Raw genomic sequence first — 13,246 nt, 5'->3', positions numbered from 1 at the left:
TAGTTATGAGGAAAATCCATGTGCGAGTATAAGGAGGTCCAGGAGGTCAATAATAATCGTGAAAGTGGGCAAAGAATTGGCAGCAGGTATGTAGGTAGTGGGAGAAGTTCCTGGGGGTGCAGGGAAAAGAGATGTGGCGGAGATCTGCTGAGGATGGTAGGAGAAAAGAGCAGGATCATAGAGGTCCAGTGAAGAGGAGAGTTTATTGGTGGTGGAATTGGAGGTTGGTGGAGGAGAAAGGCATCCAGATTTCAGGTAGGAGGGAAAGCCCAGTGCAGTGATCTGGTGCATGGAAGGTTGCTGGAAGTGGCGGAGACAGCAGGAGGAGGAGGGCAGGATGGCGGCAGTCAAATAAAGTGGAGCTGAGAGGGTCCCAGGGCTGTATGGTGTGTCGGCAGAGGCTGGAGCAAGACGATCAGCGGGAGAAGGGATACTGCAAATGGAACCAGAAATGGTGAGAGCTGTAACTGAGAGCAGGTGAAACATGCTTTGGCATTAATTAAAGATGCTGTCCTGGTATGTACTGTGTTACCCAGCAGAAACAAGAAGCAGCAGGGCAGCTTGGATCCCACAGGAATCAATGTGTTGGCGTGGATAGAGGACCATGGGGTTGGCGTGGCTGGCGACCTCATGACCGTACAGGGATGCGGGACAAGGCCAAATCCACAGCCTCGGTTAAGATGAGTGTATGCAGGTGTATGCAGGAGAAAAGTTCAAACTTGTATTAGATGATGCGGGTATGAAGGTATGTTTGTTTATGGCAGTCAGCAGTGACCTAGACTTGCCCCTAAGCTGGCACAGGCTTTCTGTCTGTTAAAACTGTGTATTTTTGCATGAGCTGAAGTTTGAATCAGACATATGTGCAGGGGAACACCATTACTGTGCATTACCTATGTGGATCCGCCCCTTCCCCACCACGTTCCACTCCCTGAATTCTTAGGTGTCATTTGCACTTGAAAATATGCAGCAGACTTTGCTGTGCTCATGGCCGTAATTCCAGGATCTGAACATGCGCTGATTGATTTTGTGACACGATTTGCTAAAAATCAACATAATCAGGTCCAATGTGAGTATATTTGAGCAGTTGTGCTTGCTCATCCTGAAAAATGCACAGGTTGGTGTCTCCAAATTATATTCGCTTCTTCTGGTGGGGGAAAGTGCACATTTTTTCAGAGTGTCCATGCAACTTATCTAGTCATTCAAAAGTTACCTAATTTGATAGTAATCACACCTCAGTCACTATTTTGAAATTAATGTTTTTTGTGCCTTCTAATTAAAAGTCAAATTCTTCAAGTTGTGAGTGTTGGAAACAAACTTGTAATGGATAAATGATCAGCACTAGCTCAGAAAATGTATTCACATAAGTCACTGGTTGTAAATGCAAAGTCACTTGTAAGAGATCTAGGGCCTGATTCATTAAGAATCTTAACTTGAGAAACTTCTTATTTCAGTCTCCTAGACAAAACCATGTTACAACGCAAGGGGTGCAAATTAGTATTCTGTCATGTCAACAGAAATAGAAATATCCGCTAGGAAACTTCTGTTGGTGAGATTGAAAATTATGAACTCTATTTTGAAAGACTGAGTTTGAGTTGTCGAGAGGACATCCAAGATGAAACGGCAGTCAGTAACACAAGCCAAAACAGATGGTGAGAGATCAGGTGGAGATAGGTAAATCTGGGCATGGAGATGATACTGAAATCCAAATAAGCTTATTAGTTTTCCAAGAGAAGTGGTATAGATAGTGAAGAGTAGAGGACCAAGGACTGAGCCTTATGGTATTTCAACTGATTATGGAAGTGGAACAGAGGAGGATCCAGAGAAACTAACACTGAAAGAGCGATTAAATAGACAGGATGAGAACCTGGCTAGGACAGTGTCTTGAAGATCTAGGGATTATAGTGTTTGTATGTGAAGAGAGTGGTCAACAGTGCGAAATGCAGCAGGGAGATCCAGGAGACTTTAAGTGAGTAATGACCTTTAGATTTAGTAGTGATCATATAGTTGAAACCTTAGTCATTGCAGGTACTGTGGAGTGTTGAGAACAAAAGGAAAGAAAGTGTGTGTTGCATTTGTAGGTAATTTTCTTGAGAACCTTGGAGTCGTATCAGAGATGCGAGATAGGATGTTAATTTGAGAAAGAGTCTTGGTCAGAATTTTGTTTTTTTCAGAATAGGAGTATTCATGGTGTGCTTGAATAATGATGAAAATATACCAGTAAAAAGAGAGAGAGGTTACAGATTTTAGTTAGGGGTGGGTTGTGCAAAGGAGACAGGGATCTACTAATTTCTGAGGGTATAAGGTGGTAGAGTAGAAAGATAAGAAGAAAGTAGATATTTCATCTTCATTTGTGAGATCATATAAAGAGAGGGTGTTAGAAGGAATTTTCATGGATTTGAGCTGGTTGTTTGATGAGGAAGATTATTCTAATTCTAGTTGGATGTTATCAATCTTGTAGGTAGGATGTGAAGTAGGAAGCAAGATTTTGGGCACTGATAGTAGTCAGAGGGTTAGGGGTGGGAGAGTTGAGAAGAGATTTAAATTGGTTAAAAAGGTGTTTGGGGTTAGAATCCTGAGCATAGATGAGAGATTGGAAGCATGTTTGTTGAGCAGTGTCTAGAGTATTTTGATACGAATGGTAGAAATCAGAAATCATTAGAGGTACGAGATTTACGCCAGTTAAATTCTGCTTTGCGAGAAAGTTTTTAAAGATTTTGTGCTGCTTTAGTGTGCTACGGCTGACATCAAGGTCGACAATGAGTATAAAGAGTAGCTGATGCCACTTGATCAAGGACTATTGTTGGGGTTTGGTGAAAATGAGGTACAGCCATATCAGGGGAGGAGAATGTAGAAATTGGAGAGAGAAAGCTTTGGATAACTGTTGAAAATTAATAGAGCTCAGATTTCTGCCAACATGAGGATGCTTGGTAGAATTAGACAGCAGAGAGGTAAAAGTAATGGTGGAGAGCTTATAGCTGATGAGGTGATGATCCAAGAGGGGGAAAGGAGTGTTAAGGAAATCAGAAACTGAACAGTATCTAGAGAAAACAAGATCAAGACACTGGCCACCCTGTTGAGTAGAGGAATCAGTCTACTGTGAGAGGTTGAAGGAAGTTAGAGAGAGTAGTTTGGAAGCACAAGTGGAATGTGGATTATTAGTGGGCATATTGAAATCAGACATGATGATGTTGTAAGATAAGAATTGAGGGAGCCATGCAGAGAAATGTGAATGAAATTCTTGGTATGATCAAAGGGGGCGATAGATCTTAGCAACACGCATAGAGATTGGGCTAAAAATCTGAACACCATGTACTTCAAAAGAGGTGAACATGAGTGATGGGACATTTAGTGCAATGTGGGGAAAGAAGTATTCCAACCCCATCTACATTTCTGCTTCCAGGTCTGGAGATGTAGGTAACCCATGTATAAGCCATATTTCTGTTATTGCAAAACCTGCATTTTGGTCACTGTTCTTGCCTGTTTCCCTTGGTTCTTACTCCCTGCATTCACTTGCTGGTCTGAATTGAGCATGCACACACCTGGTCTTTTCAAAACTTCATGCATTGTCTTGATTGACTAATTGCCTGTCAGCTCTGTCTATTTAAAGCACCTTTTTCTCTACTAAGTTGCCAGATCTTCAGGTCTCCTTACCTGTTCGGACGCTGTTCTCTCTGTCTGCCGTCTGCACGGTATACTGTGTTACCTGTTCTACGATCAAGACCTGTGGTATTATTGCAAGAACCTCGCGCCACATCATCAGTCCCATCCTCAAGCTATTCACTTTACAGGTATCTCAGTGCATCACTTCTCTGCAGTTCACCACATCTCAGTTGGTATCCTGTGTTACCTGTTCCATGATCAAGACCTGCGGTATTGTTGCAGGAACCTTGTGCCTCACAATAATTCCTATTTACTTTCTAAAGACCTCAACGCTTTGGTTCACTGCCATTTACTTGAACCTCTGCATTTATCGCCCAGCAGTCCTGCTCCACTCCACGGTTCCATCTCACCCTGCTCTAATGCCCCTTAGAGGACCGCGCCCTGGAGCTGGAAAGCAGCTAAGTTCATATTTCCTTGCAGGGATTCCTGGTGAAAACCTCACTGCCATTAGACTCTGCACCTCTCTGGGGGCAAGTCTATCTAGAACGGGGCTTCAAGGTCTATTCCAACCTCAGCCTCCATTACAGTGTGAGGTTTGCTGGATTTCTGTAGTGTTCTGAAATGCGTGTATGGGAGATGGGGGACTTGGATTAGGTGATATATCACCAGCTAATAGAAGCAGAGTGAGAAAAAGATAGGTAAGAGGATTGTAAGATGTTTGACCTTTTATTTTATGTTGACAGGGTGAGGATGTTCAGTTAGTGAATAAATAATAGAGATGCTAAGGCTCGTTTCCCGAGAACCGAACATACCCGAACTTAGCAGATCCGAGTACCGAGCCGAGCCAGCTCAGTACTTTCGCGCTTTTTCAGAATTGAAAACGAGGTAAAACGTCATTGTTACATCATCTGGTCTCGGGTCTCGCTAGTTTTGAATTCTATAAGTACCGCCCTCCACGGCGATCTAGCGCCATTTCACAGACGGACACAGAAGGGGTAGCACAGTCAGTAGAGCAGTTGGGCAGCAACATAGGTAAAATAGAAAGAGGAGGGTGTAGCAGTGATCTTCAAAGTCTACAGTGACATTCAGGAGAGCTCCATTGTTAATTGTCATTGCTGAAATAGAATAAATAGGGCAGGCTTGGTCTTCTAAATCTGCAGTCCCATAGTGTACGGTGCTATATACGTTATTGTCATTGCTAAAATACAAATACTAGTGCTGGCAGGCTTGGTGTAAATCTGCAGTCAAATTATACGGTGTTATATACATTACACACAAAGAGGAGAGTTCCATTGCTCGACTGCTAAATGTCATTTCTGAAATACAAATACTAGTGCTTGCAGGCTTGGTGTAAATCTGCAGTCAAATTGTACAGTGTTATATACGTTACACACAAAGAGGAGAGCTCCATTGCTCCAATGCTAATTGTCATTGCTAAAATACAAATACTAGGGCTGGCAGGCTTGGTGTAAATCTGCAGTCAAATTGTACAGTGTTATATACGTTACACACAAAGAGGAGAGCTCCATTGCTAATTGTCATTGCTGAAATACAAATACTAGGGCTGGCAGGCTTGGTGTAAATCTGCAGTCAAATTGTACGGTGTTATATACGTTACCTACGAAGAGGAGAGCTCCATTGCTCCATTGCTAATTGTCATTGCTGAAATACAAATACTAGGGCTGGCAGGCTTGGTCTTCTGATTTTACCACCAAAGTGTATGGTGTTATCAAAATGGATTCACATAAGTACACAGAAGAGTAGGAACACCAAGCTGCTGGCACCAGTCATGATGATAGTAAACCCTCTACGTCATCTGGTAAAGCCTATGTTAAAGTGCATAGTGTTTGTAAGTCAGGGAAACCAAAATGTAAAAAAACACCTTTCACCTTGGGCAAGAAAAATAGACCTGTAATCCAGGCAAAGCTATCTGCAGAATAAAATAAAATTGCCAGCATATCATTCTACACACGCAGTGACAAGGAAAGAATGAGGCCTTCCCCTTTCTCTATGAGTGCTAGTTCTGCAACTGTCACTGAGGCATCTTCTTGTAAGGTCAGTCGTGATAAAGCAAGACCTTGTCATTTGGACTCCATAAGTGGTGTCTAAATACTTTTACGTGTGAAATCCGAGCTGGAAGAAAACAGTAAGGCATTAGAGGAAAATGTATGTTCAGATTCAGAAATGACACCAATCCCTGAGGAGAGTCCATCTACGGGTGCTATGTGTAATCCTGACCATTTTAATAATGTACCCATAAAGAAGGCCCCTTTCAGCATTTCTGTTGATGTGTGCCTGAACAACCCAAGTGTAGCCGGTGATACACAAATTGAGGATGCCACTTTGGAATTGCAACAGGTTGAGGGGGATATATGTGTAGCCGACCAGGGCGCTAATGAGGATGTTGATACGATGTTGATGAGGATGATGTTGTTTGTGTAAGTCCTGCACCGGTGGAAGCAGTTCTGGCACGTGATAAGAAGAAGGCCATTGTCATGCCTGGACAGAAGACCAAAACATCCACCTCTTATGTGTTTAATTATTTTTACCCAAATCCTGCTAACAGTTGTCTAGCTATTTGTAGCTTTTGTAAAGCAACAGTCAGTAGATGAAGGGACCTTAATCATCTAGGAACCTCATCCATGTTACTCCATTTGAAGCAAGTTCATGGCAAGCTGTTGGGAAAATCAGAGACTTATGCTAAAAAAATAACAACAAGCAGTCCATCATCAGCTAGGACCCTTCTCTCACCTACATCCCGACGCCTGCAATCTACACCCACAACACCATCTTCATTAATATCCTTAATAGCGATCGGAGTTAGTCCGGCATCCAAGTTGGTAAGGCTAGATGACTCCTCCACTATCCTGGATTAATCCTGGTTTATTTAACATTTTCTTTTGTAGAACTACAGTTCCCAGCCAGCCATGGGTGTCCGGGCATGTTGGCACTTGTGGTTCCCCAAGTGCCAACATGCCCTGGCTGCCATGGGTATGCTGGTGCTTGTAGTTATACAAGTATCAGCATGCCCATACTGTTTATGGCACCCTGGCAGGCTGGGACTTGTAGTTCCACAAAACATAATGGTGTCTGTTAATTTTTTTAAACTTATATTGCCGTTTATGTCCCTACACCCACCGCCCAGGGGTGTAGGAAGAGCCCTAGTGTTGTCCCTAGAGGGGGGTCTGCTTGTTTTTTCGGCGGACCGCACTCCGTAGGGAATCCAGCCCAGCGCTGAAAAGCCTGGAATTGGTTTGTCATTATGGCAGGGGGACCCCTGCTGCGTGTCCCCCTGCTATAGTGCCACCAACCCCAGCTGGTTTGCCTAGTGCTGGTTATGTGAAAATTGGGGGGACCCCACGCAATTTTTTTCCCCGATTTTCACGTAACCAGCAGTAGTCTGGAAGCACTAGGGTTAATAGTGAATAGAGGGGGGGGACCCCACGCTTTTTTTAACTTTGATATATTTTTTACAGTTCTGACAGCTGCCGGGACTTCCGGTTCTATAGACAGGGCAGTGTAACAGTTTACTAATGTTGCAGCTAGATAAGGACAACACAGAACAGTTTGCTAAACACAAGAGTGTTTGACATCGCAGAAAAGCGCCAGAGAGGACCAGCGATTTTGAAGATCATGGTAAAAATTGCAGCTTAATGCATTTCAGAAATTTTGGACTAAAATCGCGGGTTATCACCCACGATTTGCCGCAATTTTAACACTCTGAGAAAATCGGACCTTGATACATTTATCCCCTGGTCATGTCTACTGTAAAAGAATTGACCAGAATTAGTGACACCTCTGCTGTAACTCCATCTGATCCTACTATCAACTATCAACATTCAAAAATGGTGGAGGATTATTTTAAATTTTTTTTGAACAGTATAAAGACAGTTTTATTAACAAAGAACAACGTTGCTTGCAGAAGTAATGTAGGCATGGATGTCTAAATAGACGTGTATATGTATTACCTTCCACTTTGCTGCTGTTTCATCAAGTGTTTGTAATCTACACTTTGCATCAAAGGTACCTAACTATATTATAATTCTGTGGCAATTGGGGCTGATTCAAAGCTCAGCGATGAACTTGCTTTTTGCTGTGAATTACAATGGCTTTTTTTAGTGCATTGTCTGGCACCCTGGATTGATCTGGGTCTGATAAAAGCATGCATCCCGGCAGGGGCCGTGCTCGTCGCCATGTGTTAGCTGTAGAATTACCCCAGTTATCCAAGAAACGGTTGGAGCGATCAAATGAACCGTAACTGGTTTCATGATCCAAGGACAATTCCATCTTGCACCACTTTTCGATTTTGCCATTGCTGTGTGCTAATGTTTCCTAGATGCTAGGAACTGCAGTGTGTTTGAGTCATTGCTCTGTCCCTTAGCATCCAGCCAGGTCGCTGCAGTATTTGTCCAAAAGTGTAGGAAAATAATATTGTGACCTGTGAGGTGGTCAAAATTGACAGCTAGCTTCATCTATGCTAATTGGTCAGTTGATCAGAGAAAAAAAAACCTATTTGTCGTATAATGCTAGATTTGGCAGGTCACTGTCATAAATTATGCTGCAAGTTAAAGTAATAGATCACAAATTCCTGTTTTATACTTTTAAAAAAAACAAACAAACATACAAACAGTTGCTCAACCACCCTCTTAACCTTCTTAGGTAACCTTATTACTTCCCTTTACATATTTCACAAAAGTCAACAACCCTTTGAACAACACTGCTGTGTGACTGGATCATATAGCTCACTAAGCACTTTTTACCTTTGCAATCTGACTGTACCAATATGCAGTATGTAGCACTTAACTTCATGTATCACACTCCCATTGTCCCATAGATTGTAAGCTTGTGAGCAGGGCCTTCTTACCTCACTGTCTGTGTGTATTACCCAGTATTGTTTTATTATTGTGTTTCTTTCCAATTATAAAGCACTACGGAATTTGTTGGCGATATATAAATAAATGTTGATGATGATGCTCATGTACAATGTACAACCCTTTGTAAAGTATATTGTGCATGGCCCCATAGTTACATTTTCCCATTAAGAGCAGCATTAACAGTGTCGCCTATGTCAATGATGTCATCCAATTCCCCCGGCCTATTCTTTCTTCGGGATTGCTTTAAGTTGCTTCACAGAAGAGTCATGATGGATCCTCGTTGGGGAAGAAGCCCTCCAGACTCAAGATGTCATGGTAAGTCTTGTCGGTGCAATCAGCACCGTTATTCCGTACCCCACCCTCCCAAACACGTTTTCCTATAGATCTTCTGGAATATTTCTTATTATAGGGACTATATTGTTCTTAAGATTCAGAGCCCTGTAGTAGGACTCTAAACACTTTTCTTAATTTTTTTTGTGCAACTAATTATTCATCCACATGTAAGTGCAATTCTTTTTGTATCCTTCTGCAATAAGATGATGATGCAGTGATTGGCATATCTGTGTGGAGTTTTTATATTTGTGTGGGTTTCTGCTGAGAAATGTGTTTTCCTCCCACAGTCCAAAAAAATATTGGGAGGATAACTGGCGTCTATCAAAAATAGGCCCTGTGTGTGTATGTGTGTGTGTGTGTTAGTGAATTTAGACTGTAAGCTCCAATGGGACAGGGACTGATGTGAATGACTAAGTATTCTCTGTTAGGCGCTGTGTAATATTCTCTGTTAGGCGCTGTGTAAAAATTGTGATGGTGAATTAACAATACAAATTAAATAAATAAACAGGCCTCCTTGTTCATCTAAACAGCAATGTTGTCAATAAAGTCAAACAATAGAGAACTGTATCACCTTTATTGCAAATGTGTTATGGTGGTCAGCACTGCATGTATTCATCCCCATAGACACAACATAGATGTGTCCGGTGGTTGAGGTTTCCAGAAGAATTTGAGATTGTGGCTTCTTTCCATATGATGGCATGATCACCTAATTAATTACAATGCAATGTTTCCTTGTTTGAGTGCTGGGTGCCAATGCAACTTCCATTTTTATAACTTTCAAAATGGTATTAGAATTGTAAGAAAATAAATAAATGCATTTTAGGTTACTTTATGTGACTAACAGAAAAATTCAGGTCTCTGGCTATACATGCTTAATATTTTGAGGTTACATTGGTTCCTTTATTTTTTTAGGAGCAATGAATCCATTGTTTCTTTTAATTGAGTATTTGGCAAGGTCACATCTAGCAAGTAAACTTTACATATCCAGAGGGATTGTTTGCAGTTAGAAGGCTCTTGGCCATGGAGAAGACAAGAACAAAGCAGGTTAAATATCATATCCTCGTTTTGTATCCAAAGAACATCAACAACATAGGATTTGGCATTACAATAAGAGATCTGGATAACCAACACTTCTGGGACCACCTGCACCAGTGGAGTCATGTTCACTCATGCCCTTTTTATACATTCACAACTTATAATCTTTTCTGCTTTAGTTGTAGATGAGATATTTGGAGGGCACATGTATGATTAGTCAATATTTGCACTAACCTTTATATTGAAGGGATAAAATAGAAATATTAGAATGTTAATTGAGGCTAAGTTGAGAAGGAAAGTACACTGTACATTAATTATTATAATGTTTTAACTGTATTGTGCCATATCATTAGGCAAATGGTAGAAACAAATACACTTTATTGATCTCATTCCACAAAACAGAGTTGAATGTCCGTATTATATATATTATATATATATATATATATATATATATATATATATAGATAGATAGATAGATATAGAGAGAGAGAGAGAGATAAATATATTCATATATATATATATATATATATATATATATATATATATATATATATATATAGTATAATTTTCTGTATGAAACCAGCACCATCCTACACGTCCTCTATAACCCCACTTTTTTACTTCCTCTGACCCCTTTCCTTCTCACATGTTGGAGCTGGCTGAAAGTGGCTGGCTGGAAGATAATAGGCACATACTATATTGATAAATTGCAGGCAGTAATTCCCAAAGGTGCAGAGTGCTAATAATCAGTGGGCATCAATTAGCTTGTACATGTAGACAACTACAGCTTGTGCTGGGTTAGTAGTGGTATACACATATATATTGCAGGTACACCTGCGGACCACAATATAAAGCCAGAATCAAGGTACAAGGAAAACCAGGAATAGATATAAGTAGCATGGTGCAAATCAAATCAAAATGCCTATGAAACAGGAATACCTGGTAGATGTAAGAGTGTAACAGAAAATGGTTATGTGTCAGAAAGCACTTAGTATGGTGAAGTTCAATATAGAGTCTGAATAGTCCTAAGAGACCAACAGATTCCTTACTATAGGGACACATTTTCACTGTGTCCGTACCCTGACTATAACTCAGAGAAGTGAGTGGATTTGTTCTTTCAGTGCATAAATAACTGATTTATGGTCTTTTCAGACACTATATTTAATATACCTTGATTTATTAGCTGAATTTCCACTGAAAAACCACAGACCAACGGCATTCGAAATAAACAGCAGATTTTCTGTAATCTTCAGATGAAGAGACCACCCCCCACAACCCCCCGATATGGTGAACTCATCTGAACTGAAGTGTTTGCCTTCGGCGATATTTTTCTCTTGTATTCTATATGCTTATCTGACTTAATTGTCAATGGGTTCATAATGTAATAAGTGCCTCAAGCAAGTGCTGAACTTATTGTTTTACACCACAGGAGCAATGGGTAAGAACAGGAAATCCTCAAGCTGTGATAAAAAAGCTAAGGAGGAAGTCTGTATTTCAATTCAACCTCCTCTTCTTCTATCGAACTAAACTTACCAGATATATATATACCCCATACAATGCATATGTATTTATAGAAATCTCTTATGTATGGAATAGATTAAATAGTTTTTACGTTTACATTGGATATTTCTCTAAATTTTTTACTGAACATTTTAAATAAGGTATCCTTATATCCATTCATCTAATTTGATATGTTATACATTTCTGACTAGTCCCATTAGTATTTTCACTAGCTACTAGTCTAAATACTGTTTATCATAGCAGGTACACTGCCACACCATGCTTTTTCATGGTGTGTTGTAGCATTACCTGATGGAGAACAGGCTACTAATATTTTATTTTCTACCTCTTGAAAACATTTTTCATTAACAATTTTAATCTCAAAATCATTGGTGTGACAGTTCTGTGTGTATTGTTGTAGCATCAGTAGAGAAACATTTTTTTTTTACTGATAGTGCTTTGGGAAAAGCAAAGAATTGTGGAACACATATCATTTAGAGCAGGCTTGACCAATCTGTGGCTCTCAAGGTGTTGTGAATCGGCTGGCTATCTACTGGCAAAGCATGTTGGGACTTGTAGTACTTTACAGTTATAGTGCGTGGCAGTGATTGAGTTTATTTTTCCAACAAATGCAACAGAATGGAGCTAGAATGTTCCATTTCGGGGGTGGATGTCTAGTAGAAAGGATCCTAGATTATTCCATTTCGGGTGTGGATGTTTAGAAGAAAGGATTCTAGATTATTCCATTTTGGATGGGGATGTTTAGAAGAAAGCAGCTGCTACTTGCTTTTGTACTTTCATTTTTTTAATGGTTTATATGTAGGGAATTGTTTATGAATTTAGTGTATATAATTTGTAGCACAGCAAGGAAACCAAGAGAAGAGTTCTAATATACTTACATAAAATGAATGTAAAACCATAAAAACACATTCTTATGCTTCGGAAATCATTGGTGACTATACATTTTGTATTCTGACTAGACTTCCTCTTGGTAATTATTTTGGACAGCACAGTAACACAGCTGTTAGAATTTCTGCCTCACAGCCCCGGTGACATGGGCTTGATTCTGATCAGGGCACTATCTATGTGACGTTTGTATGTTCTCCCCATGTTTGTGTGGGCTTCCACCAGATGTTCTGGTTTCACTACTGAGCCAATGGACTGTAGCGTTGCCAGGCTACTGTCCTTCTTCAAATGCCCCATTTGTTCTGCCCAGACTACCTCAGGGATTGAAAAGATGATGCGTTAAATAAATGGGTGTAAAGCACAAGCCTTATTGGATTGGAAGTTTATTATCTTTAGTGCAAGCAAGCCTGGTGGACTCTGGAATGCTTAACGCTTGTGTTGGGGTTATAAGTATACATGAGGACATTAATAACTATCCCATAGACCTAATAAAGCTTGAGACTCCAAATTACATGGTCTGCCAAAAAGTGGGGGTAAGTAAGTAATTACATAATGTAATCTTAAAGAGAGATTTTCAGCTACTTTGGGATTTGTTCAAAAGAAAGACATTCCTTCTGGGGAAACGTGCTGTTAGGTCAGGGCTACTACGCTAGTTGCCCCCCCCCCCCCCAGTGTGTGTGTGTGTGTGTGTGTGTGTGTAAATAAATTTGTTTTAATATATATATATATATATATATATATATAGATAGATATATATATATAGATATATTTATATAGATATATATCTGTAAATAAAATTGTAAAACATTAATACATAAAACACACTTCATTATGCACTTCCTCTCTTACCTGATCTTGCAGCGTAGACTACCTGGTGTTCTCTTTTGCTTGTTCTTGGAGTGTTGTCCGTTGGCTTCTGGAAACTTGGGAGTCCTGTATTTAAAAAAAATTGCAAAAAATATTGCAAAATTTGTATTATAGTGCAAAATTTTAACAAA

Source organism: Mixophyes fleayi, chromosome 11, assembly GCF_038048845.1.
Source record: "Mixophyes fleayi isolate aMixFle1 chromosome 11, aMixFle1.hap1, whole genome shotgun sequence".
Classification (NCBI taxonomy): domain Eukaryota; kingdom Metazoa; phylum Chordata; class Amphibia; order Anura; family Limnodynastidae; genus Mixophyes; species Mixophyes fleayi.
This window is presented reverse-complemented; position numbering follows the sequence as displayed.